This window comes from Lepisosteus platostomus, chromosome 22 (assembly GCF_059453375.1).
Source record: "Lepisosteus platostomus isolate fLepPlt1 chromosome 22, fLepPlt1.hap1, whole genome shotgun sequence".
Taxonomy (NCBI): Eukaryota; Metazoa; Chordata; class Actinopteri; order Semionotiformes; family Lepisosteidae; genus Lepisosteus; species Lepisosteus platostomus.
The window spans coordinates 2138521-2159746 of NC_142632.1; the positions used below are offsets into that span (position 1 = coordinate 2138521).

Here is a 21226-nt window from a genome sequence, read left to right on the forward strand (position 1 = left end):
CAGATAAAAAAGATCTAAAGTATACTAGTTTGTCACTCTTCTCATTCCCTTTGTTAAATAACTTTTCATACTAATCTGATCAATCTAACTGCCTGTTTTCTGTGCTTTCTCTATACTGCTAGATTTGCAATTATTCTGAAAATTTTCTTCTTGAAATAACTCATTTCTAAATACCTTTTTTCACTGCTAACATCTTGCAGCAACTCTGCAACAAAATATACACTTAGCACAGTTCGTCCTGCTACCAACATTGAATAAAAAAATCTTAAGATTTCTATATTTATGTCTTTATTTAGTGGTTTCATTAATGACAAAGGCTAAACTTCCTTGGAAAAATGTATTTTATGTGTTGCGGAAAAAACTGATTGCTTTAACAAAGTATGTTTACAAATCCTTTCACCTGGCAATCTACCTGAATGCCCAACTATCCGAGAAGCCCTCCATGAAACCATGGTTGCTATTAATTCATTTAGGGCTTATTGACAGAATTGCTGTTTTTTATGCATGCTAATTTTCTGATTCCTCACTCTGTTTCATGTTTATAGATAAGACTTTATTGATTGTGAAGGGAAATTGATGTACATGATGAACATGTTTGCATGTTCTTTTGTAACATACACCTTTTTGTGCTTTTTTTTTGTATATCTAAGCAAGTGTTCCTGCATCCCTCTTCTGCACTATAGTCATGGCTTTTTTTCTGTTTGCTTATTTCAAAGCAACACCTGCTCCATTTCTAAAACTTTTTACTCATGTGCATTTTTGTATTTTTTACACCTCTAGCACTTTAACATCCTGAATTTTCATTTGCCTTAATTTGTAGAATGAACTTGAGTTTTAGCCTAAAAAAGTTTTCATTATCTTTTGTTTCTTGTCCTACAACTGTTATTATTGATCACCGAATTATTGTTCTTGACATGACTTCACTCAGCCTTTCCTGAACGTCTATTGACAGGCAGAGAGAGTGCTGTTTCTGGTGCGATCTTTTGCAGCTGACATTTCACTGTTTTAAACGAACAAGAAATTAGATTGCTCATAGATCACTTATCCTATATAAACACAGCGTAATTGCCCTCCGAAAATCCTCTTTTTCTTGTTCGTTTTAGAGACCTTGATCGAAACTGATTTTAGATGTCAGAAAGGATTTATTTTCTCTGTATTTCCTACATTGCTTTGTCGAGATTTTAACTTTATATCTAACTTTATATCTAGGCTCAGATTTCAACTATAAATCGTACAGTAATTAATAGCAGTAAATACTGATGTTTTGCACCCTCTTACCACAAAAATATATATGTTTTGTAGCTGGGATGAACTTTATTTCATGCGCGTAGCTACTGCGATTCGGACACGGACGGTTAAACATGGCGGCAAATCAGACACCCAGAGAGGAGGGGGGGGGGGCGTCTTCTCGCCTCCATAACTAAAATGCCAAACAGGAGTGGCTTAAGCGACATACACAGTCGTGTAACTGACAGTTTGAGGTAGCCTATCGTGTAGTTTTCGCTTTGTTGCTGATAGGTTAAGCTTTCGAAACTCAGCCCCAAAGTCATGTGAATGATTTTTCGCCCCATTTCATTTGTTAAACGCAATGATCACAAGCACCACCATGGTAACTGGGATGTGTAGTTTTTAATTCCGTTTGAATTATAACTGTACGTACTGTCTTCATATTTGGCCAGGGCTTTTAAGAGAAGGCGCGCCAAAAAATTTCAGTGCCGTCGTCTCCGCTTTAAAGGTACCCCCGTGCTGGAAGAATTTGACCTCGGAACGTTTGCCCAGCGTACTATTAGTAATATCTTCGTTAAAGACTGATGGCCACAGCTCAAACATGAGAGGTTGAGCTTTATTAGCTCCACCTTGTGGAAATTCCGGATACTATTATTTTGCTTGTCGTATTATAGGAGAATTTACGGTAACTAGCGGTATTTACTGGTAACTCGCGGTATTTACCGGTAGCTTGCGGTAGACTGCGTACAGCGTACCGGAAAATAATGCGGTATCGCCCGCGCATTTTGAATGGCTGCATCTGTATGTTGTACAGTGCAGCGTGAAGGAAACATTTTCCAAAACTGTGTCAGCTCAAAAGTTGTAAGAAAACCTCTCCAGCTGCTTTAACTCTCTTCATTTTTGTCATTTAATGTGACACTCGATGTATAACTGGAGCCTCACATATGCAAATGGTGAGGCTCCAGTTCGACACCCAGTTCGACACCACTTTACAGTATCTGACAAAAGCATGGCAGACTGTGCCGGACCGGCAGATAACTTCCGCTTATTTTTACCATATTAAACATTGGAAATCCTCCCACTTGCATTTGTGACACTTGATTTTGGCTCCACCTAAGACACTCTTAAATTTTCAAACACTTTTCTCTTCTCCCGCAACACTCTTGTCTGTCGGCACTATGTGGCAGCGTTGCATGACAACCCCTCTCACCTAACAGCTTTGGTACAAGAGGAGAAAAGGACAAAAAATCGAACTCAGGGAATTTCTTTTGTCCTCCTTTGAATAGAAAGCCGTGTAATTCAGTGTACGGGCTTTCTCGTGCAGTTTCATGGTTCTTGTAACCCAAATCCTACACTGGCCTGAAGTGCCCCCCCATTTCACAGCATTTTTCAGCTGATTTAAAATGTACCTAAAGGAGAAGCATTATTGAAGACCATCAATTATCAAGAGCTTTTGTCAAAGGTTTTGGTGGTCATTTTTAATGACCACAGAGCGCTGTGACCTCAGTTTTACATCTCATCCAAAGGACAGCGCCCTCTTACAACACAGCATCTCCGTCACTATACTGGGGCATTGGGACCCGCTCAGACCTCAGGGTGAGCGCCCCACCGCCGGCACCATTAACACCGCTTCCAGCTGGAAGCTTTGTTTTTCCCTATAGCTCACCCTCATCCGGGTACTGACCTGGCTCACACCTGCTTAGCTTCAGTGGGTTTTCAGTTGAGAGTTGCAAGGGGATGCAAGTGATGGAGCCGCTCGCTGCAGAAGCCACTGCATTGGCCAGGAATCGAACCCGAGCCTCCCGCGTGGCAGGCGAGAATTCTACCACTGAACCACCAATGCTCAGTGTCTGGGCCTTCAGAAAAGATGCTTTTTTGGTGCTCTGTGCAAAACGCGTCGACATCTGCTTCCAGCTGCAAAATGCCATTCGCGGACGCTGAAGAATTTATTTCCAAGGCAGCGGGTACAAGCGATCGGGCGTTTTAAAACCACCAGGAACAGCAAAGAGGCGCGCTTCTTTGCTTGCGCCGGAACACACCGACTAGAGGCAGACAACATAGTCGGCAGGATTCGAATCTGCGCGGGGAGAACCCAATGGATTTCTAGTCCATCGCCTTAACCACTCGGCCACGACTACAGCGAGCCCCGCCCCCGCTGCGTTCTTGCTACAATCTTACCTGGATCGCGAGGCGCCGGCGGAAGCCTATTTCAAAGTCGTTCTCCGTTTCAAAAAAACATTTCCAAAATACAAGCCTTGCAGACAGACACGCCTCAGAGGACTTAAGGGTGGCTTCATGTCGGAAAGATAAAGTCTCCCCGTCCGGACATGAAAATGCCACTTTGTTACACACAAAAAAAGAATCAACAACAGAGAAATGCCCACAAGCATTTGAAAAGCCGCACCACGTCGCACTTGAAATAGCTCTTACATTAGTGGTAGACGCAGGAATCGCCTTTTTATTTACGCTCTTACCAACGCGATGGAAAGCAAAACAAAGCAAAGCAGAGCAAAACAAAACGAACAAACGAAAACCCTCACGTCCCGCACTTGCATATAACGCCGTTACGTGCCCAAGCGGTATTGTACGTCATCCTAGCACTGCACCCCGGGGCGTACGGTATATGGGAACGAGCACACGCCACGAATCGTCTCGAATCACTCCCTACAGCTGTAAGGCGCCTTGAAGCCTGCACCCCCAACATTCTTCTTTGCGCATCTGTGAAAGGTAAACTCTTGAGCAAACTCTGAACCAGCTCTAAGGAAACTAATCCGATTAGACGTTACTTTGACTCATCTTTTTACGCTCAGTGCTGGATTGCTCAAACTCCAGCTAGGGTTAGGGTTAGCATTCCCACGCTACTTAGACACTTTGTTTACGCTCAGTGCTGGATTTTGGGAACTTCAGGACGAGTGGGAATTTTCTCCTATCTGTCAATTCTGTTTTGTTTTGGAGACTCTTGGCTGCCTATGTTGTACAGTGCAGCGTGAAGGAAACATTTTCCAAAACTGTGTCAGCTCAAAAGTTGTAAGAAAACCTCTCCAGCTGCTTTAACTCTCTTCATTTCATTAGAAATATACATTTGTTTGGTGCGAGTGAAGTTTTATTTAATCTCTGAGCCATACTGATTCTTATGGAAGCCAATTTCCGCCAGGGAGTAAAAAAAAAAACACACTATGGTATTCTCTCCGATGCAGTGCAGTTAAAAGCATATCTCTGATGCTGTTCCTAAATGAATATCGTTTATGACCATCAGACGCTTTATGCTCCATTTCTTTTTTCCAGTAGATTGAACAGGGAGAGGCATTTCATGATGTACTTTTCACTGATGAAACAACAGTGTCTCTGGAACAGTTTTCAACCACGTTGTTTTATAAAAAGGGGAGATATGTGAACAAGCAAAACCCAAAACAAACATGTACACCATACGGCGTACGCGTTACTGAAGCTAAAAGTTAAGCCTTTTCACTAATGTAACCACTAAATAAAGACATATAGAAATCCCTACATCACAGACTGTATATGGCTAGTATTGGTAGTTTAAAGAAAAAATACAGACCAGTATTCCACTTTCTCCCTAAACATTCTGACCATGTTACTCTTTACTGTTACTGACCATATTAAGTTTAAGTGCCTGTTGGCACTTTTCCTGTCCGTGGGGGGTGGACCGTCTTTCATTAGAAGGTTAGTCTGTTCTACTCTGAGAATGTAGAGGGGGTGGAAAGTGCCCGCGGTCATTTAATTAGTTTTAAAATTCGCACTGATTCCCTTGCGAAGATACGGACATAGGAATATTTGTGCGTGGTCAAAAAAATGGCAAAAAACGACAAAGTGAAGGCTGTGAAAACATTCACAATGTACTTTATACACAAAGCAAGTGTTCTCATAACTTTAGGAGGTTTCGTGAAAATGCTACAGTCGTGCCAAAATCATTTTTTTAAATTCAAGGTGACTTTACTGCGGTTTTCATTTTCAGATTGTGAATCAAAAAAGGCATTTAATTAAACACACGATTGCGATTTTAATCAATTACTGTATTGATTGAAAGATACATTCTGTACAGATACAGTACAGTCACATTCTCCTGTCGTCCAGTGGTGTAAAACGAATTAGCAGGTGCTTGAGATAACATCCCACTGAGTGGAATGTTCTCATTTGTTCTCAAGTGTAAAAAGAGGTGATAATTCTTAATAATTCCGTGTCGCATTAACTAACCTCTTCAGTTTATTCCGCCAGACAGTACATTAATATAATTATATCATTATTAAGTTGTTTAGATACGCAATTCCATATTATATTCCCTGTTAATCAAATTCTAAAAGTATGCATTTGTTAGATAACAAGCGAATTCACAGAAAAGGTTAAAATACTATCACTTTTCACAAAGTATATAATCCTAATATGGTCAGAAGGAGCACGTAAAAATGTTTCCCAAATAACAACATGTAAGACTTTGATGCTTAAAATGTTTAGGGAGAAATGGAATACTGGTGTGTATTTTTTCTTTAAACTACCAAGACCAGCAATATACAGTACAGTTTACATACATTAATATGTTTATATTCCTAAATTAAAATCGTTTATGAGCATGTGAAAGGCATGGTGAATCGGAGATTCTCAAGATTTACATTGTATGATTGGAAATGAATGCGTGATCGGATCAACTAAATGCTGTGGCGTTACTTTTTGTCAATTAAAAAATAAACTCTTTTCGTTTACAAAGACGGTTACAAAGAATGTGGACCAGGGTAATACTTTGAGCTTACAGCTTGTCCAAGGTCATTCATTATTAATACTCTTAGTAATATCTTCAGTAAAGACTTTGATGCATAAAATATTCCTGCATAATTAAAATATTTATGATAAAGGTGGTAGGTTGTGTACTTTTGTCCAACAGAACAATCTTGCTTTTATAAAATATACCGCCTTTTTAATGTTTAATGATTAACATGCTGTAATACACTGTTTAAATTTAAAAGTCTAAAGAGTATACACCTTAAATTCTTAATTGAATAAAGATTGTCCCTCAGCAGTGATCAGGATTCAAAACTGACGTTTTCTGGTGACAGCTCAAATGCTGTACAGGAGAGGTTAACCTTTATTAGCTCCACCTGGCGATTTTACAAGGTGATTCCGGATACTATTAACATAATCTAATTTGCGTCCGGTATGATGCGGTATACTGCGACACGCCCACCGTGTTATACCGCAGCATACCCCGCTTGTTTTGAATGGCTGCATATGTATATAGACTCTATATATACATTTGGTGCATGCCACAATTTTGGATGGTGGTGGAGGAATAGGGATTTTCTCAACACGGCAGGGACTCCAGTTAAGAATGCTGGGTTTATCTCTGAACTATTAGAAGCTTTGCAGCTACTGACTGAAGTAGCTGTGGTAATGTGTAAATCACATAATAAAGAAATGTTTTCAGTAACTCGAGGGAACAACTTTGCAGATGCAACTGTCAGGTGAGCAATACTTGTAGAACAGTAGTCTGAGACCTCTGTGAAGCAGAGAAATGGACATGGTTAGAAAAGATTATGGGGCTGCAGGATGATGGGGTGTGGAGCTGACAGCACACCAGACGCCCTGCATGCCCTCACAGCCTAATGCCCTTTATAGCCCGACAAATGCACTCTGTTGGACACCCAGGTGGGAGTCAAATGGTGTGCCGGTTACCCAAAACTGGGTGAGAACCGGGTTTGAAGCAGTAACCACTTATGTGGTATCTGGATGTAATGTTTATCAAAGGAACTCAACTCAGTTCAGGTGCGGGTGCAACAGCTCAAAAGGCCTGCTCCTGAGGAACCTTTCAAACCTGGGAAATTGAAAATTGTAAAGGGAAACCTGGGCTCTTATAATCTGTTTTCCCAGTGGGTTGCTGCCACTGCCTCTGTGTCTACCAAACACTTGATAACAGAGATAAGCCCTCGGTGGGCACTGCCCTGCCCCTTGTATTATGATCAAGGAACACACTTCACGGGGAAGGTGTGTCAGGCTGTGGCTGCATTGTTCGGAATGAGATGGACTGAGATCATCCTCAGTCTGCTGGAACAGTGGAATGAAGGAACAGATCTCTGAAAGATTGACTAGACATCAGGCTGAAGGAACGCCATGGGATGCGGGCTGGATCAAACAGAACTGTGTAACAGCCTGTTTGATATCATCACGGGCCAATCAATGAAACTTCCTGGAGGGACGAATTTAGCTGGACGAATGGATTGTTGAATTTGCTAATTCCCTATTGTAGTATTGTAGGTTGCTAGGACTTAGCAAAGCACATCTATGATGAAGAAAAATATATATCATAATTATAATCCAGATGATTGGGGCATTGGTGCATGGCTACAGTCTGTGCTAGGAACCTGGAGAGGGTCTCTGGTTCAATACATATTTGTGTGTCTGGTATTATTCGTTATGATCATACTGTTAATATCCTGCTTGAAAAACATGTGGACTAAAGCTGCTGCTTCTGTGCTAATTGTACGCCCTGAAGGGATCATGAAGGTCAAAAAATGATTTCATGGGAAAGGTTCTCTTATCTAGTGGCAGAACCTGATGGGTAGAACAATATAGTTTTAAGGGGGGTTACCCTTGGGAGTGATTCCCATAGATGCACATTATTATTATGGTTTGTTTGTTCTTAATAAGATGTTTTGCAGGAACGGAACAAAGAGAAATTTTACAACTTCAGCTAGAATTGTTCTGCAAAACGGCACAGCTGAGGCAGTGGAACAATGTGTAGATTTTTCTAAGAGTTATTACCCAGCTGTTGACCAATCTTGTAAAAAAAACCCTAAGAAAAATGCTGGGCTCCAGCCCACAGGGATTTACCTGTGCTGTAAGAACTAATGCGTGAATAAGGAAACTGGATTCTGGTGAAAGACAGGAAAAAGAAATGGTGTTCACTCAGGTGGAGGGGGCCGTGCCAGGTGCCCTGAATTCATGCTTCCCACTGTAAAAAGGTCACAAACGAACTGAGCAAAGAGCAGGAGTGATGTCTCCACAGGGATAGATGGGGATCACCTGCTTGGGACTGATGTGCACAGCCTTTTTCCTTTTTATGTGGAAGCCTTTCACCACCCAGAAAGAGGAAGAATCTAAACGCGAAGCCTCTTTGTATACAAACTGGCTGAATGAAACTGATAATGAGGGGGATATGAGTAATTTGTGGTATAAATTTATAAATCATACTGTAAAGTTAAAGAAATTTAATGCATCTTGTTATGTATGTGCTTTAATGCCTCATTCTACAGCCTCACCCATGCAACTTTTCCCCCGACCAGTTGATAGTCACATTTCTGAATGCATAAGTCTAGTGGCAGGATTTCCAAAGCCAGATCCTAGATCTTTTCCCACCTTCACCATAACGTATTTGACCTACTCAAAGGGGCATCCATATGCAGCCGGCCTGAAGATAAATAAGTCTACTACAGTAGCATTAGGCTTCGTTTCTCCCAGAGACCCAGCAGTGCATTTTGCTATTCACTTCAATGTTACCAGTAAAAAAGCAGAATGTCCTCCTTTGTGGGATTACCTAAAGAATCACATTACCTGGACTGATTCTCCTGTTAAAGTAGCAGTTTACCTGCCTTCTAAGGTTAGTCACTCTTATTGCTATGAGAATAAAGGTCGTGGCCCCTCAGTAGGAAGAACAGGAGGCTGTAGCGCCACGGTTACTAACCATACTTTATCTAATGGAACTATGGTTTTGATGGATTGGTATTGGCAATGTGGTACAAAAGTTTATGATAGCCTTCCTCCCCAGTGGAGAGGAGTGTGTGCTCTAGTCACGCTACACCACTCCATTCTCATTGTCCCAGTAAACTCTTACTTGTTAAATTCAATGAAGCCCCTTCAGAGGGAGTCAAGGGTTAAACGCGCTCTCAGTTGGGCTGACAGATATGGTCCAGATACTTCTAAAGTACCAGAAGACCATAGACTATTTACTGCAGCTGAAATGATTTTTTCCTCAGGACTGAGTATTCAGGCAGTAGCTAATGCCCGCTGGTTACAAATTACTCGCTATGAAATGTACTCGTTTATTAACATCACGTTAGAAGGCTTAGACGCTATCAGACAAGAATTAAGGGGAGTTAGATTAATGGCACTTCAGAACAGGTTCGTGCTGGACCTACAAAATGCAGCATCTGGAGGAGTCTGTGCTTTAATAGGAGACTCCTGTTGCACATTTATTCCAGCAAATGACAATGATTACGGAAATCTTACGCTTGCTATTCAACATTTGAAAGAACTGAGAGACAAGGTGGACAAAGAAAGAGGCATTAAAGATACACCTGCTTTTCTCTCTTGGTTAGAATCACTGTTTGGGCCGGGGGGAATGTTTTTTTTCAAGTTACTAACACCGATTATAGTAGCTGTGATACTTGTCTTCCTGTTTTTGTGTTGCTGTTCGACTTGTATTATTCCAATGCTTCGAAATATGATAATGAATATGTTTGCGCATCAGTATGTTCTGATAAAAACGGAAGAATCTGAAGTATGGGAGCCTCCTGGGAGTCCATATGAAGAATCTAACTTTTAATCATTTTCAAGAATAAAAAGGAGGGAATTGTAGTGGAAATCTAATGAGTTAATTGATTCTTAAAAATGTAGAGAGCTTTACAAAAAAATATATTGGTGCTTTTAGATAATATTTCAAGGATATAACTGCTATGCTACAGTACGTGCAGAATTTTAGAAAACAGTTCGTCAACAAAGTACACTGTTTAGGTTAGTTTAGAAGACAATGTACCAAAATAATATATGCTGTCTGGGTCATTAGAATTAGCTGAAAGTAACTGATAAGCTTTGAATAACAAATCTAGTTTTTTTCTCTCGCTCTATGATGTAATCTGTCTAATAGCATGCGCTTTGCAAGCTATAGGTGTTTAGGCTGAGGCAGAATGCCTGTTAACAAAATGTTTTTCTAAAGGTGTGTCCAAGTGGCTGCAAAAGGACAACACTCCCGGGGCGCCGTGGCTTAGTTGGTTAAAGCGCCTGTCTAGTAAACAGGAGATCCTGGGTCCGAATCCCAGCGGTGCCTTTTTTGTTCTGTGTTCTCGAACAGAACTGGTCATTATGGACAACCGCCTACAGCTAGACTTAATTAAATGCAAGTATTCATTTCCTGTCTTTAACGCGACTTGTTCTTCTTAAAATGGACGCAACTTGCAAAACATGAAATACAAACCTTGCTAATCAGCGCTAGCGGCTGGCAAAAAAAAAATAAGTCAGCAATGTTTTTTTTCTTTAACCTTAACCCTGCTAATGGAGAAGAGTTAAACGACCGAGTCTATGCAGCTTAAACGGTGCGCATGTCGGGTCCTTAGCTGATAGGGTGGTAAATCACGCTCACCCCAGTCCTTAATCTTTTAAAGAGGATACAAAATTGAACCTAGTCGCCACATCACATACATCCTATTCAACGATAAAAAGGTAACATCTATCCTTGCTCCAGAGTAAATCTCACGTTGAGGGCATATTTTTTTCCACTTTACCATGAGTCGGGCTCGGCTGCACAGAGGCGAGAGCAGAGCAATGAGGTCACGGGGACAGGGGAGTCACACGCTGGCGGTTTAAACATGCGGAAGAAAACTGAGGGATCCACAGTATGTGGAACCTCCGTGCGCCATCAGTCCGCACTCCGGACTCTGAATCCTGCCATCCGAGTTAAGATCTCGGCGGAACCTGAGGCGCAGTTCCTTCTTAAAACGTAATCTGGTGAGCATTTCTAGAATCGTACTTGTATAGATGCAGCCTTTAATGTGTTGCTAGGTTAAAATGGATGACTTCTTGAACTTCAGTAGGCAACTGCCCTCTTGATTTCGGATTTAATTTCTTTATTACAGGGGCGCTTTTATGAAGACAGAGTCATGTTCAGGTACTTTGCTTGATGGAGGAAGCTCATTTCGGACTCTGTGATCTGCTCACCTGGAAAGGTCTGCTGTACTACTACAAGAGAGAAGTAGAGTCTGGAGGAAGGGACAATTTTATGATGCTTTGGAAGGTAATGTTTTTTTTTTCTTTGAAATCGAAATGAATACTCAAGTTGTGTATAATGTAATAATTTAAGTAGAATAGATTCTAATAATATAATGATCCAGTGTGTTGCACTACTTCACTGCTTCACTGCTCTATGCAGTCTGGAAATAAATCCTCAGACTACTTACTGCCCTGGGCATGTGCCAATAAATTACAGGAGCACATCTATTTATCACTGCGTTGAAGCAGGAGACACAATCACTTTAAACACATCCTAAATACAGTGTTCCAGCACCTTTGACCTCATCCAGAACGTATCATTTCTTGAAAGGAATTGCTGTCCGAATGCACATCTGAATCCCAAACAGAATCTCTAGTAAAATACGATCATTTGTGAAACAGGTAAATAGCATGCACCAATGCCCCAATTATCTGGATTATAATTATGATATATATTTTTCTTCATCATAGATGTGCTTTGCTAAGTCATTCATTTGCTAATAATTTTCTAGAATACAAGTACTGTTTAGTCTTTGCTCATCTAAACAGCTGTCTATCACCCTAATAGAGAATGGCCTAAAACTGTGATTATAGCGAGGAGCATACAGTTATTTCCATTTTAATATATCTGAGTTACACTCAGACTAAAAGCAGGGCTATTTACCCATGCCAATAAACCTAAATAATCACCTCTATCAAAGGGGATTACTCCCATGAGCATCTTCTATAGCAATACAATCCCAACATGAGCTCTGATTATTATTTGTGGCTGACTGATAAAGTATTGATTCCATATCCCCATTTTATCAAAGTAAAACTCATTACACTTAACAGGTACACTGTCGCCCCCCCTCAGGAAGCTCAACAAACACAGAAACAGTTACAATATAATAATTAATGTTCACTCAGTCTCTGGTGCAGTGGTTCGGTGTCGGCGCAATGCGTAGATCCAGCGATCTCGTCCTGTCACTCAGATGGCAGAGTCGGTAGTCAGTTGCACTTGATATGGTCCTTCCCAGCAGGGTTGCAACATCTGGCAGGGTATATCTTCCTCACCATACCCACTCGCCAGGTATCAGGTCGTGTCTTCCCTCTACTGGAGGTCTCCAAGTGTCCAGCACCTGTTCACTAGCCCCATGCACCACTTCAATTAACAACCTACAATACTACAATAGAGAATTAGCAAACTCAACAATCCATTAGCCAAATTCATCCCTCCAGGAAGTTTTGTTGATTGGCTTGTGATGATATCAAACAGGCTCTATTACACAGTTCTGTTTGATCCAGCCCGCATTCCATGGCGTTCCTTCATTCTGATGTCTAGTCGATCTTTTAGAGTTCTGTTCCTTCATTCCACTGTTCCAGCAGACTGAGGGTGATCTCAGTCCATCTCACCCCGAATAATCCAGCCACAGCCTGTCCCTTGATCATAATACAAGCGGTAGGTCAGTGCCCACCGAGGGCTTATCTCCATCATCAAGTGTTTGGTAGACACAGAGGCAGTGACAGCAACCCACTGGGAAAACAGATGATAAGAGCCAAGGTTTCCCTTTACAATTGTAAATTGTAAACATTTGCTACTGCGTGAAAGGTTTCTCAGGAGCAGGCCTTTTGAGCTGTAGCACCTGCACCTGAACTGTAGTTGAGTTCCTTTGATAAGCATCACATTGAGATACCACATAAGTGGCTACTGCTTCAAACACGGTCCCCACCCAGGTGTCCGACAGAGTGCATTTGTCGAGCTATAAAGGGCATTAGGCTGTGAGGGCATGCAGAGCGTCCAGTGTGCTGGCAGCACCACACTCTTTTCTAACCATGTCCTTTTCTCTGCTTTAGAGGCCTCAGCCTGAATATCCTGTAGCTGTCCCCTTTTCACCAACAGAGGTCTCACAGGGGTCTCAGACTCCTGTTCTACAAGTACTGCTCACCTGACAGCTACATCTGCAAAGTTGTTCCCTCGAGTTACTGGAAACATTTCTTTATTATGTGATTTACACTTTACCACAGCTACTTCAGTCAGCAGCTGCAAAGCTTCTCACAGTTCAGAGACAAACCCAGCATTCTTAACTGGAGTCCCTGCCATGTTGGGGAAATCCCTATTCCTTCACTGCCATCCAAAATTGTGGCATACACCAAATGTATATATACAGTCTATATAAATTGCTACAATTTTCCATTTAGCATATTTACAAGTTGCAATTAAATCTTTTCATTCGGTCTGCTAGTTCTACACCAGATTATTCACAGTTTATACAGCCAGGCAGGTAGCCTGCACAACACATAAACACGGCCCCTTGGCCACCGCATCAAGGGGTCCTGAATAATAATAACCCACCAGACGATGCCTATCTCCATGCCTCCTGCACCAGCACAACAGCTCACGACCCATTTCTTTCACTTACATACAGATTACATACAGATGATCCGTCTGAGGGAATCCAGTCCAGGGCCAGTGCCTGCAAGAAAGCTTGTTTCAAAACATCAAAAACGGTTTCTGCTGCAGGGGTCAAGGCAATTTTGTCTTTAGACTGCACTACCCCCCTTAAACCAATACGTCACTAGACAAGCTCGTTCTGAGAAGGCATTCACCCTGGCTTTATCATGTAGTTGGTTTTATACTCCTTTTTTTTCTCTCAAGATCCAATACTTGGAGTAGCCCGGCCTTATGGATTCCCTCATTAGGTAAAACAATCACAATATCACATAACTCTATTGAGTTAGTTTACATAAATGCTATTTCATGCAGTAATTCCTTATAAAATGCTGCAGTCTGGGCCTAAAATAGGTCTGGGGTGTCCCCCACCCACATCAGTAGTTGAAACTGTACATCTTTACCCAAGCAGACTGTGACAGCTTATATTTGCTTTAAACACAACCCTTGCACTCCTTCTCCTGTAGCCTCCTGTTATCCGTTAGAAAACGTTATATCACATCTTTATGCTGTTTTAGTCTAAAAACAGGACAGCTGTGCTCCTGTGCCCCACAGTTACTGCACACTGTAAGATTATTTCACTTTTATTTAAATCCTGAGATAAATTTAGGAAGGCTACAGAGGGGTTTACTAGATTAAAACTGTTAGTTCACACACGGCTCTCGTTTCAGCTTCTGACAAGTTCTTTAATTGTGAAATCAAGCCTCTTTCTTACAATTTCTCCAAAAAACACATTTTTTTTTAGTAACTGCACACCAGCTTATTAGTAGTTTTGTCTTTGAGGTTTTATATCTCGGTATAACATTAAAGTCGCACAATAATTTCGACAAACTGGCGGCTCCCTTTTCTCCTTCTTGGGAGTCTTTTTACCACCCATTTGCAGCGCTCGCACTTCTGCATGCATGCTTCGCGAGTTATTAAATCACATCTGTCTCTGTTCGTAATATCAGGAAAGCATAGTTGCACATTCTTGGCAACATCAGGTTTTAACCCACTCAAGTAAATTTGTTTTATTACTGTGGAAGTATCTTTATTCACTTCCTTTTCATCGGCTAACCCCGAGTATACTATCCATAAAGCTATAAACCTTTCTGTAAAATCTGAAAACATCCTCACTTCCTTCTGCTGACATGCTGTTACTTTTCTCTAATCAGTTTTCGGTGGGTAATGCTCTTTAAAAAATCTCCACACTAATTCCCACCCTTCTCCCAGATTCTCTCTTAAGGCGTTCTATTTCTTCTTTTGCTTTCTCTTTTTTATACATATACAACTTCGTTTCGTTCAACCATTGCTTTTAGCTTTTCCATCAGGGATTTTTGCGTCTCATCTATGATATTCTGTTGAATTCTCAAATATTCCTCTAAATATTTTTATCCAAAGGTTCATACACTTTTCTACATTCCTGTTCAGCCTAAATTCCGTCTGACAGTCAATATTTCTTTTAAGTTTCACTTTGGATTAATCAAACTTTTTTTCCCTTCACACCAAACCATTTTCACGTCTCCCACGCGCCCCGCGGAATCCCCCAGTCGAGACAAACTGACGAACTATCACAATTCGGGAACACGGACCAGGCTCCAAATCCTGGCTTTAAACACACAGTTGAATCGAGTTACCATTTTCGGCTCTTCTGCGAGTACAGTTCTAGTTACTACCTTCAGCCGTACTGCAGTCGTGTACCAGGATGCAACACCTGGATTTTTTCGCACGGGCAGGGCGAGATGCTATTCCTTCAGCAATCCCTCCTTTTCTACCCCACCTTCACACAACAGGCATCTAAAACACATACACCATTAACTCATTTTTCTGTTGTACTCGCTTCAGCTTCAGGAAAACCCTGAACCCACCACAGCAACATGGAGAGGACAAGGGACTTTTTAGAAAAGAGGAGTCCTTACCTCTTTTTAGAAGCGGCCGCCTAACTTTTCCTCTCCATGTCCGTGTGGTTTAATTTAGATGGATACTTCTTCATCATTTGGGTCACGTATCCGCCAATCTGCCTCCTCCTTTTTAGAGGACGTTGTAAACCTTTAGGAACAATATGATCTAGCAACAAGGTTATGTCACTGTAATTAGGCTTAAGACAATCAAGAACAAGGCGCTTGCCTTTCTTCTAAATTCTTTACGATCATCAGGCAATTAAGGAAAAGACTTAACTAATGCAAATACAGTGCCTTGCGAAAGTATTCGGCCCCCTTGAACTTTTCAACCTTTTGCCACATTTCAGGCTTCAAACATAAAGATATAAATTTTTTATTTTATGTGAAGAATCACCAACAAGTGGGACACAATTGTGAAGTGGAACGAAATCTATTGGATTTTTGAAACTTTTTTAACTAATAAAAAAATGAAAAGTGGGGCGTGCAAAATTATTCGGCCCCTTTACTTTCAGTGCAGCAAACTCACTCCAGAAGTTTATCGTTGATAAAGTATCCCCGTCCGGATGTCAAAATGCAACTTTGGCAGACCGAACAAACATCAACAAACCACAAATGTGGACAAGGATTTTACAAGCTGCACCACACTGCACTTTCCAAAGCATTTACATTCCTGTTAGACGCAGGAATTGCTTTTGATTTGCGCGCTTACGAACGCCATGGAAAACGAAACAAAACTAAAGCCCTCAGCTCCTGCACTTGATTATAATGCCGTTACGTGTCGAAGCAGGAATTTATGTCATCCTATCACTGCAACACGGGGAATAGAGGGAAATGAGCACACGCTACGTACGTCTCAATCACTCCCTAGAGTCGTAAGGCGCATTGAAGGGTGCACCCCCATCATTAATCGTTGCGCCTCTGTAAAAGGAAAGCTCTTGAGCAGTCTTTGAAACAGCTCGGATGAAACACTTGATTGCTTCCATGTGCATCTGGAGCCCATTTCTTATTTTCACTTCACGCCGCCCAAAGCATTTCTAAAACATGAGATTCGCGTTTGGGAATGCGCCCTGCCCTACGAATAAAACAGGTCTACTGGTCTGAAACCTGCTCCACGGAAAACAGTTCTGTTGCGCTTTTGATCAAAGGGAGATTCGCTGTTCTTACTTTTTGATGACATAACACCCAAAGGGGCCTCTTTGGAGCTGGATTCCAACCAGCATCCTAAAGTTTCTTGGCGGTATCCTTTACAGTCCTCTGTTCGGTCGACAAGGGACAGAAGGGGGCAGCTTTCCTCACACACACAGTGCAATGTACTGTAGTGTTCCCGTTCATTGAATTCGCAGTTCTGCATCAGACCTCCAACTCGTTTCCTTAGCTTGGATTTAAGCCATGAAGCAGGCTTCAAGTGTATAAACGTCTAGAGGAATCACAAACTATTTGAGAGGCCATCATCCCAGGGGGAACTGACAAAGTCTATCCCTAAACACCTAGCGCAGTCTCTCGAGAGACTGTCAAAAATCGCTTTCTCCGTTTGCGCTGCAAGTAAGTGAAAACGCAGTCTCAAACCAGAGCCACTTGGCAGCAGCGGCACGTAAATACTGTTACTGTCACTGCTCGATACTGACGTTAGCCTACTATACCATGTTCAGCCACCGCTAGGAAATGTACGGCTCTAGTACTGGAGCAAACAACAGGAGGGCCAAAGGCACACATGTCAGACACGGAGAGTGACAAGAATGGGACTCGACCCCATGCGTGCAGAGTACAATGGATTAGCAGTCCATCGCCTAAACCACTCGGCCACCTCATCTAGGAAACTGGGCAGTCCAGACATGGGTTGCCGCGCTCCAGATGATCTTTTTCTTTTTTTTCCCTCGTACTCGAGGGTCATTTTCCTGTTCCACATGCGATTTCAACATTTTCCTTGGGAGATGTCAAGCCAGCAAGCCACTGCTGTGGTTCAGTGGCCAGTGTGGAGTTCAGTGGCCCTGTTGTACACAGAATGCACATTGAGCTCCTTGGACATGAAAAGTTCCAGATAAAAGCCATTTGTCACCCTTTCTCTTGGTGTCGATGTTGCTATTGTATGTAAAGGTGGCAACTTGCTCAGCGAGCAGGCGGAGCACACACCGAATGCAGATGTGTCTGAGTGGTGTGTCTAAGTGGCTGCAAAAGGATAATGCTCCCGGGGTGCCGTGGCTTAGTTGGTTAAAGCGCCTGCCTAGTAAACAGGAGATCCTGGGTCCGAATCTCAGCAGTGCCTTTTTTGTTCTGTGTTCTCGAACAGAACTGGTCATTATGGACAACCGCCTACAGCTAGACTTAATTAAATGCAAGTATTCATTTCCTGTCTTTAACGCGACTTGTTTTTCTTAAAATGGATGCAACTTGCAAAACATGAAATACAAACCTTGCTAATCAGCGCTGGCGGCTGGCAAAAAAAAAAGAAGTCAGCAATGTTTTTTTTCTTTAACCTTAACCCTGCTAACGGAGACGAGTTAAACGACCGAGTCTATGCAGCTTAAACGGACCGCACGTCGGGTTCTTAGCTGAAAGGGTGGTAAATCACGCTCACCCCAGTCCTTAATCTTTTAAAGAGGATACAAAATTGAACCTAGTCGCCACATCACATACATCCTGGTCAACGATAAAAAGGTAACATCTATCCTCGCTCCAGAGCAAATCTCATGTTGAGGGCATATTTTTTTCACTTTACCGTGAGTCGGGCTTGGCTGCACAGAGGCAAGAGCAGAGCAATGAGGTCACGGGGACAGGGGAGTCAAACGCTGGCGGTTTGAACACGCGGAAGATCACTGAGGGATCCACAGTATGTGGACCCTCCATGTGCCATCAGTCCGCACTCCGGACAATGAATCCTGCCATCCGAGTTAAGATCTCGGCGGAACCTGAGGCGCAGTTCCTTCTTAAAACGTAATCTGGTGAGCATTTCTAGAATCGTACTTGTATAGATGAGCCTTTAATGTGTTGCTAGGGTAAAATTGAGGACTTCTTGAACTTCAGTAGGCAACTGCCCTCTTGATTTCAGATTTAATTTCTTTATTACAGGGGCACTTTTATGAAGACAGAGTCATGTTCGGGTACTTTGCTTGATGGAGGAAGCTCATTTCGGACTTTGTGATCTGCTCACCTGGAAAGGTCTGCTGTACTACTACAAGAGAGAAGTAGAGTCTGGAAGAAGGGACAATTTTATGATGCTTTGGAAGGTAGGTTTTTTTTTCTTTGAAATCGAAATGAATCAGAATATCAGTGCAAAAGACAAACTCTTAATTTGGTTTAAAGAGATATGGTTTTAAAACAGACAAAATGTAGAAAACAGGTGTTTCTCACTTTTGGAAAAGAATGGACCGGGGGTAATAGTTTACTAGTTGCAGTGCTGAGCTCACCGGGTTGCGGTGCTGCAGTGTCACACGACGGCCAGTGGCGCAATGGATAACGCGTTTGACTACGGATCAGGAAATTGTAAGTTTGACTCCTGCCTGGCTCGGGTCGTTTTTAAACGCATCGGGCTACTCCCCTAAGTAGTCTGTGCTACTTACTGCATTGTAATCGTACTCAGTAAGAGATTTCCTTCATGTAAATTAACTGCACCTGACAGCTTTAGAAAATCACCTGGGCTCAGTACGGTGCTGAGAGCTCAGCATTGCTGTTGTTCTAATTAGCACGCACTGCATCGGCTATGAACCTGAACTTTTCAATTATTCCGATCATTAAGTCAACACGTAGTCCACATGAAAGGTAGAAATATTCTCTTGTCTGTCTCTTGTTTGTATAGAACTGAATGTCCCTGACAATGTACTGTTAGTTTTAATTGAAGAACGGCATTTGTGTTCAAATATATCAGACAAGTTTACGTAACTGCTCATGCGACACTCAGTTGTAATTAGTCAAGAAATAAAGTCGAACAACAGCTGCGGGTTTGATTCTGAACTTATCAGATTGCAGCACCTTTTTCTTCAATTGACAAATGATAGAGATTCGAAGAGAGATCCTTCAGACCAGCAAGCAAACCCACGGCTATTTCGGTTTTCTATCTAGGCAACGTTGGTGTCTGCAATACCATACATGAAAGCATGATGCAATTTCTGTGGCTAAATTTGTTGCACGTCATGCACAGTAAGAATGTTTCTAACACCAAATACAAAGTCAACAATTAGCGATCACGCCTTCTCCTCAGTTAACCCACTGAAACCCTTGCTGTTAACAGTTCTTTAATGCGTGCTTTACAAGCACCTACATATTGTGTCGGTTTTCAGTTTTATTCATTAGGTTTTCAAAGGCATAAGTAGAACACCAGAGGTGCGAACGCAAGATGTGTGGTTATCTGAAGAACTCATTTCCATGGAAGCAGGACCAAGCGATTTAGCATTTTTATAGTACCAGGAAAAGAGAACCAGCACTTCGCCTTTGCCGCGCAGGCACAAGGAGACGTGCGGCAGATGCCGTAGTCGGCAGGATTCGAACCTGCGCGGGGAGTCCCCAACGGATTTCGAGTCCATCGCCTTAACCACTCGGCCACGACTACAGCGAGTTCATCATCGCCGCATGATAAGAAGGTAACAACTATCCTCACTCCAGAGTAAATCTCACGTTGAGGGCATATTTTTTTCCACTTTACCATGAGTCAGGCTCAGCTGCACAGAGGCGAGAGCAGAGCAATGAGGTCAGGGGGACAGGGGAGTCACACGCTGGCGGTTTGAACACGCAGAAGATCACTGAGGGATCCACAGTATGTGGATCCTCCGTGCGCCATCATTTCACACTCCAGACTCTGAATCCTGCCATCCGAGTTAAGATCTCGGCGGAACCTGAGGCGCAGTTCTTTCTTAAAACGTAATCTGGTGAGCATTTCTAGAATCGTACTTGTATAGATGCAGCCTTTAATGTGTTGCTAGGTTAAAATGTATGACTTCTTGAACTTCAGTAGGCAACTGCCCTCTTGATTTCGGATTTAATTTCTTTATTACAGGGGCGCTTTTATGATGACAGAGTCATGTTCAGGTACTTTGCTTGATGGAGGAAGCTCATTTCGGACTCTGTGATCTGCTCACCTGGAAAGGTCTGCTGTACTACTACAAGAGAGAAGTAGAGTCTGGAGGAAGGGACAATTTTACGATGCTTTGGAAGGTAATGTTTTTTTTTTCTTTGAAATCGAAATGAATCAGAATGTCAGTGCAAAAGACAAACTCTTGGTTTGGTTTAAAGAGATATGGTTTTAAAACAGACAAAATGTAGAAAACAGGTGTTTCTCACTTTTGGAAAAGAATGGACTGGGGGTAATATTTTACTAGTTGCAGTGCTAAGCTCACTGCGTTACAGTCCTGCAGTATCACACCAGGGCCAGTGGTGCAATGGATAATGCGTCTGATTATGTATTAGAAGTTTGGAGGTTCGACTCCTGCCTGGCTCTGGTTGTTTTTAAACACATCAGCCTACTCCCTAAGTAGCCTGTGCTACTTACTGCATTGTAATCGTACCCAGTAAGAGATTTCCTTCATGTAAATGAACTGCACCTGACAGCTTTAGAAAAACACCTGGGCTCAGTACGGTGCTGAGAGCTCAAGTTGTGTATAATGTAATAATTTAAGTAGAATAGATTCTAATAATATAATGATCCAGTGTGTTGCACTACTTCACTGCTTCACTGCTCTATGCCGTCTGGAAATAAATCCTCAGACTG

At 42.1% G+C, this 21226-nt stretch overlaps 3 non-coding genes across 3 annotated transcripts; 1 reads left to right on the forward strand and 2 right to left on the reverse strand.

The window, feature by feature from the left end:
- Nucleotides 1-2999: 2999 nt before the first annotated feature.
- trnag-gcc (transfer RNA glycine (anticodon GCC)) lies at nucleotides 3000-3070 on the reverse strand. The gene has a single exon. It is a non-coding gene; the product is annotated as a tRNA-Gly (tRNA).
- A 7135-nt stretch (nucleotides 3071-10205) lies between these two features.
- On the forward strand, nucleotides 10206-10279 carry trnat-agu (transfer RNA threonine (anticodon AGU)). The gene has a single exon. It is a non-coding gene; the product is annotated as a tRNA-Thr (tRNA).
- A 9710-nt stretch (nucleotides 10280-19989) lies between these two features.
- Nucleotides 19990-20071, reverse strand: trnas-cga (transfer RNA serine (anticodon CGA)). The gene has a single exon. It is a non-coding gene; the product is annotated as a tRNA-Ser (tRNA).
- Between the last annotated feature and the right edge of the window lie 1155 nt (nucleotides 20072-21226).